Genomic DNA, 14301 nt, shown 5'->3' on the forward strand with positions numbered 1-14301 from the left:
TCATCTCACTGGCAAAGCTTAACAAGGCTAAAGAGGTTTATAATAAGAGGTGGTGAGATTAACATCAGCAGTTTCTCAACCCAACACACATTTTTGCATCACTTTGTGGCAGGTTCGGTGCCAGGTTCTATCTAGATGTAGAAAGTTGAATAGTACAGAGGCCTTGACCAGCCACTGTCCAAAGAGTAGATAAACGTGTGTAAGAACAGCAGAGCTATGAAATAGCAGGCTGTGTTCAAGAAACTTTACACAAGATGCTCTCAGTGAAAGGAGCACATGCAATAAGCAGAGTCAGATAACAGCATTGGGGGAAGAAGATGCTTGTGTCAAGCAGGTCAGCTGGCCATTAAACCAACGCACAACTATTTCTCTTCCTAGAGACAGTGGCACATGCCTGTGATTAAAGAACTCAGAAGGCTATGACAGGAAGATGTGATATTTAAAGTCAGCCTGATTCCTTAGAAAGTTTGAAGTCAACCTAGGCTACTTGAAACTTTATCTATAAACAATGAAAGAGGGGCAAGTTCTCCTGATCTCTTGGTCTTTTTTTCTAAGAATAGTGAAAAAATTAGAGAAACTGAGGAATCATCAACACTTGACTTGTAAGAGGCATAGATAGTTAATAGTAGAGAGCTGGAGATCCAATATTACATTTTGATTGACTTCCAGATCAGAGATAAAAGAAGCAAAATTTTACATTCTGAATAAGGATGAGATTCGAGGGATATTTAGATCACATTTTTTCTCCATTTCCCCACATTTAGCATCCCTTCAGTTCTGATCCTGAAAGAATTGTGACAGGAAACGCACTTTTGCACGAGGAAGCCTTTTTCAGTGGCAGGCTACTTAAAGGTTTGGGAGGATGTTCTCTCAGAATATGCTGACAGTTCACAGATGAATAGTAAATGGCATTTCGACATCCTGAAACACCACCACCGGAAAGAGAGGGATTTGGCTGTTTGAGGGACTCATTACAAAGACGAGAAGCAATGAACATTTACACATTGGAAGATGAGAGATGCAACGGAGGGTAAGTGAGCATGGATTACAGAGAGAAGAGATAAGTAAATGTTAAGAAAAGGAAAGCCTGGGAATGGGAGGTTGCAGATAGGAGAGGCAGCAGAATCAAACTGGCAGAATAAAACTTAAACAACTGGCAGGTGGTAGGGTACGAAGGTGAAGGAGAATATATTTTTCACCCATAAAGTTCAGTAGTGCTTTTAGAATTGCAAATATGCATTTAAATTTAATAATACAATTATGGTATATTAAATGTCAAATGACTGTTACAGAAAAGCACTTAAAATTAATACATATGCATGAGATAAATCCTGTCTGGTTGTCAAGGTCTGAATTCAAAGCTACATAAGCCATGCTTTTTCATTGAATTTTCTTATATCTTAAAGTTGTAAAGATCTATGAATTTCACTGGGTTTTAGCAAAGAAGTGTGAGGAGATATTAGAACTTAGGGTGGGGAAAAGTTGGCATTTCAGAACATTGGACGGCAGTGCCCAAATGCTCTTAACTAGGAAGTAAAATTAAAAGCAACCGTGATATTCATACTTCTGTCATTATGACTATCATGATCATCATTTATTGGTGAAAATGTTTGCTACCCCATAGGTGTACCCCTGACTGTGTCTATGTGTTACCAAGATTTTCTTTCTTCTTAGCCTTCTTAATTTAAATCCCTCTCTACTCACCTTTGTATGTTTTATTGAATTTTTTTCACAAACTTAAATCTATGCTTTAATTGTCTTAACTAAGTTCGGGGTTTTAATGGTAAAGATGTGCAGTGTGTTAACTACCACAATGGGGAAGTCCTGTGATCCCTAATATCCTCCCACCAATTCTACTTTCCATGATAATGAATGACTTTACGTCACAACAATGTCTTCCTTCAATAAAATATTTTCTAGGAATTAGCAAACTGCTTCTAGAAGGATAGTTATTTTGATGAGAATCAAGCAACAGGCAAACACAACAATTACGAATCCCATAATGTGTTTCCAATGCAGCAGTAAACTCTTTGAGAAGTCACGGTCTCCTCATGCTTTGAGACAAATATCCTGAGCGTCGCTGCCCTTTAAATGTTGAGGTCAAACCTGAAGTGAAACATGGTGGGGTGAACAAATACATTTACCTTACCTTCGTCCAGAAATGCCAACATAGTGGCAGCAAATCAATATTTAAAAAAAATAAAAATAAACCCACAAAGACTGACAAAACAGCAGCAATACCATTTTCAACACAGCAGAGTGCTGAAGATACCTGACTTGCATGTGGGTAATACCTTGAGTTTAAGGCAGTAGGGAGGGTAGCCAGAAGCAATCCTACATGAACCAATCATACAGAGACCAAAAAGTTATAGGAGTCAGTATGCACTTGTGTTTCTGAATATCAATAGCAAAACTAGTAAAAAAAATTATTGGGGGCTTTATTGTTCATAGCAGATTAGATTAAACTATTGCTATAAAAATTACAAGTTCCCTACAGTTCAGCTTTCCATATCATTCTGGTATAACGTCCATCAGTGATCAATAACTTTATGTAATAAGGTTCAACCAATATATTTAGGGTTTAGGGTATATATATATTCTCATATATATATATGAGAATATATAACATGAGAAGACAAATGCCATGAAGTATTTAAAGCACACTTCTCCTAGCACCTATTGATTGGCCCTCCCAAGGTTAATTTTTTTTTTTTGCTGTTGTTGTTATTGTTTCTTTCTGGACATCTCCATGATAAACTTCTGAATAACCTGAATGATTTCAGAATGCAATCAACATGTTTAAAACATTCTTACATGCAGTTCTGAATAAACATGGTTAGCTAAAGCAGTGGCTTTGTCCTTCAACAGGGCATAGACTGCAAAAACAAGCTTCACTCTCTGGATATATTACATTAATATATAAAGAAAATTCAAAATAAATTATTGTGCTTCAAATGAAGGCATTATCAGAGAAATATTTGACTTGAGAAGTAAGAGCGGTATCACCCAATTCAGAATGGAAATGAGTGGAAATGAAGGAATTACAGGAAGAGGGCGGTGATTGTATTGTAGACCAGGAAATCACCAAGAAAGCAATGTTTGGAAATGGATCAGAAAGAAAGGATTGAGGCCTGAAGGATGCATCAATAACCCTGGATGAGTGAAGGTCAGGGTGTAAAAGCCACAGGAAGCCTTCCGAGAATCTTGTAATAATGATCGCTAACCTCTGCTTTATTGATTTCTAGCCTTGAAGGAACAGGGGACAATAGTTCAAATCTAGAACTTAGAACTTCTATTTTATAATCAGGAATTTTAAAATATGAGGGGGTTTTCAGAAGAAAGTAGAGGAAACCTAATATAACTTATTATTGTAATGATCCTCTATTTTGGGGTACAAAGAACCAATAGATTCAATTGAAATTCTTTGTACCTTTGCAGCAGAGTTGAACTATATGCACTGCAATCCGTTGTCATTTCCTGGGACCAAGATTAAGCATGTCTCTATTCTGTTGTACTTAGGTGGAGAAAATGTGATTATGCTCTGGATAATGGGAAACGGGGCATGGAGGTATGGAACTGAGACTAGGAATTTAGAAACTTGTCTCACAGCTTGACAAAGTAATTTTAAATGCATGACTCTTTAGAGAAGGGTTTGCATTGCGTCCATATTAATTTCATTGCATTGTTTCGTCAAAAATAAACTGAGGACCACTGAGATGCCTCACCTGGCTAACGGCGCTTGCCAACAGTCTAATGGCCTGAATTTGATCTTAAAACCCAAGTGGTAGAAGGAGAGAATTACTTCTGTAATTTATCCCTTGGCTTCTACCCATTCATTGTATGTGTACGAACACACACACACACATACATATGTGGACTAAATATTTATAATTTTAAAAGATCAATTTATGCATTTTATTTACTTAGTTTTTTAAAATAATTTTAAGTCTCTCCATATCTCTTTTCCTTCACCATGAATAATTATCTGAAGGACTATACGAGGATGGACTTAGAAAGTGAAAGAAATTTAACTTGCCATATCTACCAATAGTGATGATTCAGAGAACATTCGTGCATCGGAGAGCATCTCCTAAATGAAAACCAAACTTTCTATGTTAAGACAAGAAAGGGTAGGGCATTTGTTGGGTAGCAAGCATTATGTTTTCTGATGAATGTCCAAGATTTTTCATACTCAGCCTGGAAATTAAACAATGTTGTCCAGTCTAATCCCCATCACACAGTCCGACCAGGCATTTTCACACCTATCAGTTCAATAATGCCATAATTTTAATTGGCACCTGGAAAATATTCAGACAATTATACATGGAGTATTACCTTTCCTAAATCCCCTCATTATTTCTTTCTGGATATAGCATTCCAAACCAAAATGCAATACTACTAAACCTTTATTTTAATAGTGTGACTCAAAAAGAAAATTAAATTCTCCAGATACTAAAATATAAATCTATGATAATTAAAGTGTAGTTTAAAAGATGCCAAAAAATTGGGAAAAATAAAAAGAACAAGGTCCTCAATACTTTAGTGAATATCCACTCTTAACATACATCATTAATTAAAAAAAACATTGAAAATCAGCAAATAAAATTCACTTTAGACAATATGGTGAGATAATTAATTAGCCACCACTTGAATGATGATAGAAATAATAATTCTTTTTAAATTATGCCTATCCATTCACATAAAGATTCAAGCAGTGATGGGGGTAAATAGACCTGCTACATATTTTACATTTTGACATAAAAAGAGCTTCCAAAATACAATCCCTACAAAAAGTAGTGAAATAATAATTGATTATGGCCACTCTTACTTTGACATTACTAGGCAAAGATGACCATTTAGTAGTAACTAGGTTACAAAATAGAATGAACAACTTAAAGATAAATAAATATGAATAATGTAAACACTTTCCCATTCCTTCAGAACTTAAATTTCGTGAAGGATTGGATTGTTTTGAATGTCAAATCCAGATGTCCTGTAAGCTAGTCTCTGTTAAGTAAAAGACTGCCTGATTACTAACGTAGTTAATCAATAAATCAACATTTAAACAAATCCATCATCAATCTATTGTCTTCTCTTCTTGAATATTAGGAAGAAATAATAATCATGAAAGTCATATTGCTGTAGCATATGAACTTAAAGTTTGTGGTTAAAGTTTCCAATATTATCGAAGTTTAAAATATTCCTACTTTTAAGATTAATTTTTTTCAGTCATGGAAAATAATACAGAGAATAAAAATGCTGACATCTGACAGACATGTATTTTCTGAATGAATTCAGATGAACATCCAGAGCTGCTTTTGATGATGCCCGGATATATGAAAGCAACATTCAGGTGAAGAACAGTTCGGGAGAAGTACCTTGAAATAATCTGAGGACAGTTTGGGGCTCCATAGAGTGTCAAGACTATGCTCTCTACGAGGAGAACTAACTCACAAAGCTTTGAGTGACGGTACAGAGAAAGAAATCCGCACTGAAGACTCAAGAGACTTCGAATGCAGGTCTTGATTCCACCAAACAATGTTTACAGAAACGTGCTGCTGCCAGAAGGTAAGGGAAAGAGGATTGACAGTTAAAAAAAAAAAAATTGCAGCTATGCCATCTATCCGCATCTTACTTTACTTAGAAAAGCTACAAGGGTGGCAGAGGGGCATCCATCCTCCAAAGACAGGGCCTGTTGCAAACTTGTTCTTCATAATGTTTTCAGATTCTTTTAATTTTTTAAATTTATTTATTCATTAACTTTACATCCTGGATGTAGCCTCATCCTACCTTGCCTCCCAGTCTCTCCCTCCCTCCCTTCTCCCTCCCCTCTACCCTGTTCCTCAGAAGAGTGATGCCCTCCTTCCTGTCCACCCCAGCTCACCAAGTTTCATCAGGACTGAGCATGTTCTCTTCCCCTGTGGCCTAACAAGGCAGTCCCTCCAGGGGAGAGTGATCAAAACGCTGGCAGGAAAGCACGTGTCAGATGCAGTCCCTGCTTTCCGTACTTGAGGATCCACGTGAAACTAGAAGATGTAGCTTCTCATCTGCTACATCTTCACAAGGGCCCAGGTCCAGTCCATGCCTGGTCCTTGGTTGATGCTTCAGGCTTCGCAAGCTCCTCTAGGCCCTGGCTGGTTAGCTTTGTTGGTCTTCTTGTGGAACTTCTGTCATGGTCTTTTTCTTTTTCCACCCACTTTTCCACAAGACTCCCTGTGCATCACCCAATGTTTGGCTGTGGGTCTCAGCATCTGTTTTGAGGCATAACTGAGTGGAGCCTCCCAGAGAACAACTATAATAGGCTCCCATCTGAAGGCTTAACTTAGTATCTTTCAGTGTCAGGGATTGGCACTCCCCCATAGGTTGGGTCTTTGTTTGGGACAGGCATTAGTTGGACATTCCCTCAATCCCTGCTCGATCTGCTTGGTCTTTATCTCTGCACACCTTGTAGGCAGAGTAAATTTTGGGTCAAACATTTTGTGGGTGGGTTGGTGCTCTCCTCCCTCTACTCTGAGACTTGTCTAGTTAGTGGTGTCCTCTTTGGTCTCTATGGCCTCTGCTACTAGGACTCTCTGCTTGAGTCCCCTCTTCTCCTCCCAGGAGCCTATCCTGACTCAGGTCTACAGCTTGTCACAGAGATGCCCCACCCTCAGTTTCTCTTTTCTCTACAGGCCTTCTGTCTTCTTCTTGCCCCTACTCTCCCCAAGTCTGATGTCCACCCTCATATATTTCTGCAACCCCTCTCCTACCTTGTTCCCTCACTTTGACCACTACCTCTAATTATTCTATTTCCCCTTCTGAGTGAGATTATGAATCCTCCCTTGGATCCTCCTTGTTACTTGTCTTCTTTGGGTCTATGCCTTGTAGTAAGTTTATCCTGTACTATGTGGCTAAAATCCCCTTGTAACTGAGTACACAGCCTGTGTGACTTTCTGAGTCTGGGTTACCTCACGCAGAATAATCTTTTCTAGTTCCATCCATTTGCCTGTAAATTTCATGATTTCTTTGCTTTTAATAGCTGAATAGTATTCCATTGTATAAATGGGCCACAGTTTCTTTATTCATTCTTCAAGTGAGGGACATCTAGGTTGTTTCCAGATTCTGGCTATTGTGAATAAAGCTGCTATGAACATAACTGTTGTATGGTGAAGCATCTTTTGGGTATATTCTGGTAAAGCTGGGTCTTGAGGCAGAGCTAGCCATTCCCAATTATCTGAAAAAGCACCAGATTGATTTCTAAAGTGGTTGTACAAATTTTCACTTTTACCAGCAATGAAGGAGTTTTCTCCTTTCTCCACATCCACATCCTTGTCAGAATGTGCTGTCACTTGAGATTTTGATCTTACCCATTCTGGCACATGTGAGATGGAATCTCAGATTGTTTTTGATATGCATGTTCCTGATGACTAAGGATATTGAACATTTCTTTAAGTGATTCTTGGCCATTTGAGATTCCTCCCTTGGGAATTCTCTGTTTAGTCCTTTGCCCCATTTTTCAATTGGGTTATTTTGCTTATTGGTGTTTGATTTCTTGAATTCATTATATATTTTGGATATTAGCCCTTATCAGATGAAGGATAGGTGAAGATCTTTTCCCAACTATAGACAGTTGTTTCATTCTATTGACAGTGTCCTTTCCTTACAGAAGTTTTTTAGTTTCAAAAGGTCCCATTTATTAATTGTTGATCTTAGAGTCCAAGCTTTTGCTGTTCTGTTTGGGAAGTTGTCTCTGCTATGCAAATGAGTTTGAGGCTCTTCTGTTTTTGAATTCTTGTTTGTAATTTCTTTTGCATTGGGAGGTGACCTATGTAAAATGACAATCCTTATAGGCAAGAAATTAATTTCTTTCTCTCTCATTCTCTCTTTCCTCTTCAAGGCCAATGTAGCAAATTAACAATAAATAATTTAGGAAGAATAATTCCCACACAAAGATAAATAAGTCAGATATAAACTGAGGCCCTGAAAACTCCAATTGAGCCAAAGAGGACATAAATTTTGATCAAAGGGACAATCAGACCCTCTCTACTTAAGGACAACAAAGAAAACACTTAAATAAAGCCAGAAATCTCAAAAGTCTTTTGCTGTCCTTTATATATAAATAATCTCTGGCATGGCTCAAAAACACAGGACACTGTAGGAGTATGAGATTTGACTGATCAAGATTACAGAGGTTTCTATAATCTTTTTGTTAAGAAGAAAGAACAGATTCAGGACTGAAATTCATAGCCCTCAGGCAAAATATTACTTTGCTTTATAAATACAATTTTCTTCAAATAAAATTACATTTATTTATTTATGTATTGCCTGTGGCTTTGTGTGTGGGTGTGTGTGTTCTATAGTGGCAGGTTCAGTAATGAGGATAAAGGTCATACCGCCAAGAAGAATTAAATATCTGCTCTCTGGCTTTTAACAGAACAAATTTTCTAACCTTTAAATTTCATATTAGAGCTAATATATGAATATTGAAAAGTAAGTATTAATAATGTTGTGAATAATCTATAAGGAAAGGAAGAATTTCCCACAACCATCTTGTTCATTGTTTTCTTATTGTTTGTCCTTCAGTTTCTTTTCTATTTTTCCTCCCTTATGTTTTGATGTGATACCTGTTATTTTGGTAGCATGTGTTAATCTTTCTCTTTATCATATAATATCTGCTATCAGTATTTTCTCTGTGATCACCACAAATAGTACATAAAGGATTTTTAGACAGGATGATCTATTAAAGCTAATAAAACCTTCATTAACACACATACAAAGTTGCTACCCCCCACATATAACAAACATCAACACATTTATTAGCAAGTTTTTGTTGCTTCTGAATTTTGACTTTATTCTGCAGTTAAATACGATCCGTATCCCATTGTTACAGTGTTATAAAATTCTGACTTTGATATATTCCTCCTTTTTACAGTGATTTTATAATTTCTTATTTTTGTGTTGTTAGTTAACATCTATTTCAAATAGAAGAACCCCCCTTAGCATATTTTTATCCAACTCTATAGTGATATATTCCTAAACTCGGGTTGTTTCTCTATGAACTTCTTTCTCTCTATTTATGAACACAGCCTAGCCAGATATAAAAGTCTTTACTGATAGTTTGGGGTTTTTGACAGTATAGACTAGACAGAGCATAACATGCCACTCTTCTGACTTGCCTGGTTGTTGTCAAGAAAAATATTGAAGCCTTCCGGGGGATCCCATGCCAGGAGAAGCTGTATTTCTTTCACCGCTTTTGAAATTCTATCTTCGTCTTTGACTTTTTAGTTTAATTATAAGGCCTTAGTAAGATCTATTTGTACTAAATCCATTTGGGGCCTTTCAGCATTCATGGATGTGGATATTCATTTCTCTTTGTAGATTTGGGGAGTTTTCTGTCATAATTACTTTCAGTAATTACTTTAAGCAATTTTCTCTCTCTCTCCTTTTTCAGAAACTATTTACCACTTGCACTCATTTGTTTCACAGTACCCAGCACATCTTCTTGGGTCTGCTTCCACTTACGCAAAGTTCTCTGCACTTTTTGTCCCTCTTACAATTTCTAAATAACTTGGTTGTTCTCTCTCTCTCTCTCTCCCGCCCCCCCCCCGCTTTTTTTCAATATGAACCTTTAAAAACATAACACATTTTTGTTGCTGTTTTGATTTCTGCGTTTATTCTAATTTGGCTTGTGATTGTTTTCCTAATTCCATCAGATGTCTATGGGTATCTCTTTGAGCAGGTGCTAGTTCTCTGTTTTCTTGGGGTTACTGGCTACTGCTTTGTTTTGCTTCTTTGATGGCAGCATGATTCTATGGTTAATTGTGATTCTTATGGCTTTGTGTTGGGATTTCCATGCATCAAAAAATATTTTAGAGACACTTTACAACAAATAAATAACAACAAATAAATACTTCTCTCAGGCATCTAATCTAGAGACTTTGAGTAGGCATGGAGCTCAGGTCAAATGAGTGTGGGCATCTGATGCATACAAAGGATTTATATGAGAACTATGATGAGATGGTACACACCAACAGAATCTAAACCGAATGACTAACAGTCATTTCTACAAATCTACTACTTACCTAGGTCAAATCAGGAGACGATAGAAAACTTGAAGACCACAATAGGAAGTAAGCAGATTATATCAAATCCACCCAATAAAAAAGCCTAAGATCAGATGACTTCCTTTGCTGAATTCTACCTAGTCAAGAATTAGTGCCAAGATTTCTCAAACTCTCTCAAAAAGTCAGAAAAATGGAACGCTTCCAAGCTCATTTAGCAAAGCAAGCCTTAATATAATATAAAAGCCAAAGAATACTCAAATGCAAAGAAAATTACAACCCAACATTCCTAATAAATATAGAGCAATAATTTCCAATAAAATATGCACAAACCAAATGCACAGTACATTTAAAATATCATTCACCATGATCAAGCATGATTTACCCCTGAAATACAATGATGGTTTAATATATATAATTCAGTAAATGTGAAATACAGCATTACACAATAATGGACAATAACCATATCATCATCCCTGTACTAGTATAAAATATATCTAGCGAAATTTTACCTTGTTTCAAGAAAAAAATCTCCTAAAAGTTCATCTAAGAAACATCTTCTCTACTTCTGTAGACTCCCTGTGCTTCCCACTGTCATCCTACTCACTGGTTACATCCAATAGTTTTATCTGATATCAGAAGAAGACAAAATATTCCTTATATTACCAGTTTTATCTTATGTAGCAGTTGTAGCCAGGGCAATTAAGTAAGAAATAATAGTGAAAACATCCAAATTGGAAAAGAAGCAGTCATGATATTTTGTAGATGACATCTCCTAACATATTGTAAATACTAAAGACTCTCTAAACTAATAAATTCAATAAATTTTTACATTCTAAAACTTAGCGGTTTCTTTCTACTAACACTAAACATCCTCAAAAGAAACCAGGAAACTATGCCATTAAAATTATTTCAAAATGTACAATGAAATGGAGACATAAATTTAACTAAGGAGGTCAGACACGTATAATGTGAAAACTGCAAAACACTGGTAAAATAAATTATTCCAGACAAAAAGAAATGAAAAGATATTCTATGTTCATAGAACTGAGGAACAAACACTGTTTAAATTCTCACACAAACAAAACGAATACAGATTAAACATAAGCCTATTAACTGTCCAAAGACATGTTCTACAGAATGGAAAAAGACAATCCTAAAATTTATGTGGAATTGTAATACATACTAAAACCACAAAAAATTTATATATATATATAGTTATACTTTTACATATTATATTTTAAAGATATATTTTATAGTATATATTATATATAATAAAATATGTATATAATATACACATATAATATATATTATAAAATATGTATATATTATATACATACAATATATACATATAAAATATATACATATAATATATACATATAAAATAAAACTAACCTGGAGGTATGGTACTATCTCAATCCAAATATGCCCCAGCAAAGTACAAGCTGCCTCAACTGATGTATTCTGTGATACATTAAGTGGAATAAAGAACCAGGAACAATCTGTAGGTTGTCATTTTGTTCTGACAATCTGTAGGTTGTCGTTTTGTCCTGTTATTTTGTTCTATTTGGCTTTGCAGAAGCTTTTCAGTTTCATAAGGTCCCATTTACTGATTGTTGATATTAGAACCTGCGTTACTGGTGTTCTGTTCAGGAAGCTGTCTCCTGTGCAAGATCAAGGATCTTCTGCTTTTTCTTCTAACAGATTTAGTGTGTCTGGTTTTATGTTGTGGTCTTTGATACACTTGGACTTTAGTTTTGTGCAGGGTGATAAATATGGGTCAATTTGCATTTTATACAGGTAGATATCCAGTTAGACCAACACCATTTGTTGAAGATGCTGTCTTTTTCCATTGAATGGTTTTGCCTTCTTTGTCAAAAAATCAAGTATTCATAGGTGTGTGGGTTTATTTCTGAGTCTTCTATTCAATTTCATTGATCCACAATTCTGTTTCTGTGCCAGTACCACGCAGTTCTTCTGGGAAAGAATCTTAACCAACCCTCTACCTGACAGAGGGATAATATCTGGAATATATACAGAACTCAAAAAGTTAAAAACCAACAAATCAAGTCATCCATTTTAAAAATGGTGTACAGATAAACTATAATTAATAAAAATAAAAAAATTTAATTATAAAAAAAGAAAAAAATGGTGTACAGAGCTAAAAAGATAATCCTCAATAGAGGAATATTGAATGGCAGAGAAACACAAAGAAATGCTCAATGTCCTTAGTCATAAGGGAAATGCAAATCAAACGACCCTGAGATTTCACCTTACACCCATCAGAATGGCTAAGATTAAAAAAAAAACTCAAGGAATGATGCATGCTGGAGAGGATGTGGAGAAAGGGGAACCCTCCTTTATTGCTGGTGGGAATGTAAACTTGTACAACCAATTTGGAAATCAATCTGGCACTTTTTCAGAAAACAGGGAATAGTGCTACCTCAAGATCCAGTTACACCACTCCTAGGCATATATCCAAAATATGCTCAATTACACACAAGGACATTTGTTCAACCATGTTCATAGCAGCTTTATTCATAATAGCCAGAACCTAGAAACAACCCAGATTTCCCTCAAATGAAGAATGGATACAAAAATTGTGATACATTTATGCAATGGAATACTACTCAGTAATTTAAAACAAGGAAATCATGACATTTGCGGGCAAAAAGTGGGAACTGGAAAAGATCATCCTCAGAAAGACACAAATGGTATATACTCACTTCTAAGTGGATATTAGACATACAATATAGAATAAACATACTAAAATCTGTACACCTAAAGAAGCTAAGCAAGAAGCAGGACCCTCGGTAAGATGATCAATCTTCATTCAGAAATGCAAACAGGATAGACATCAGAGGAAGGTGAAAACAGTTAACAGGTCAGGAGCCACCACATAGGGCCCCTGAAAGACTCTACCCAGCAAGGTATCAAAGTAGATGCTGAGACTCATAGCCAACTTTGGGCAGAGTGCAGGGAATCTTACGAAAGAAGGAGATGAAAGACCTAGAAGGGACCGGATTTCCACAGGGAGAGCAAGAGAAAAAAAATGGGCCCAGGGGTCTTTTTTCTGAGACTGATACTCCAACCAAGGACCATGCACGGAGGTAACCTAGAACCCCTGCACAGATGTAGCCTATGGCAGCTCAATCTCCAAGGGGCTCATTAGTAAGGGGAACAGGGCTATCTCTGACATGAACTCAGTGGCTGGCTTTTTGATCCCCTCCCCCTGAGGGGGAAGCAGCCTTACAAAGGCCATGGAAGAAGACAATGTGTAGCCAGTTCTGATGAGACCTGATAGGCTAGGGTCAGATGCAAGGAAAGGAGAACCTCCCCTATCAGTGGACTGGAGGAGGGCAATGGGAGGAGGAAAGTGAGAGAGGGAAGGAGGACAGCATAGGGAGGGAACAAGGGAGGGGGCTACAGCTGGATACAAAGTGAGTAAATTGTAATAAATTAAAAAATAAATTAAAAAAACATGAAAAATATACACATTTGCCACCAGTGGGTCCTTATAAAAATGTCAGGGATACACAACAGATAAAGACAGTCCCTTTAGTGAGTGTTTTGGAAAAGCGAATGTCAACATGTAGAAGATTGACATATTTAATGGCTTAAAAAATGAATATGCAGCAGAACAAAAGTGTAACCATACGATCTGAAATTGCACAACTCTCAGGAGAAAGTGAGAGATAATGTCTTCACATTGACTTCAGCAATGTTTCTTTCTATTGTGACCTAAAAAGCCTAGGTTACAAAGAAATGGGGGATGAGATTTCCTAAGTCTCCAATGTTAGACTGCTGAGAAATGGTTTTTTTTTTTCATGAGGAGTTACTACCCTTACCTCCAGTATTTCTATAGAAAAACAAACAAATATAAAAGAAGAAAGCAAACAAGAAGAACCCTCAAGTTCTTTGATTAGTGTCTGGGCAAAGACCAACTAGTGTCAAAAAGGCAACAGACACCTTTGGATGTGGAGAAAAGGATACCCATGTACATTCTGGTGGGAACATCAATTATAACATCCATAATGGACAACAAAAGAGGTTCTCAAGAACGTAGCAGTTCAATGTCTATATCACCTAGAAATCTCACTATCAAGATTATATAGAAAAGAAGTGGTATTAATGCTGAAGTGTGATGAGTGACATACAAATAAAAACAGACTTGGAAGACTCAAAGTGAATTAATTGTAAAATAATGATGATGATTATCAACATGGATGGCTGCAGCCATGAATCATCTGAAGGAATGGGC

At 36.4% G+C, this 14301-nt stretch overlaps 1 long non-coding RNA gene across 1 annotated transcript in view; it reads left to right on the forward strand.

The window, feature by feature from the left end:
• The first annotated feature begins 894 nt into the window (after positions 1-894).
• The window catches only part of LOC132649354 (uncharacterized), a 37570-nt gene continuing 24163 nt past the window's right edge, over positions 895-14301 (forward strand). The window contains exons 1-2 of the long non-coding RNA XR_009587797.1: positions 895-1030; positions 5299-5568. This is a non-coding gene — a long non-coding RNA (uncharacterized LOC132649354). The remainder of the gene's footprint in view (positions 1031-5298; positions 5569-14301) is intronic.

The sequence above is a fragment of the Meriones unguiculatus genome, chromosome 1 (assembly GCF_030254825.1).
Source record: "Meriones unguiculatus strain TT.TT164.6M chromosome 1, Bangor_MerUng_6.1, whole genome shotgun sequence".
Taxonomy (NCBI): Eukaryota; Metazoa; Chordata; class Mammalia; order Rodentia; family Muridae; genus Meriones; species Meriones unguiculatus.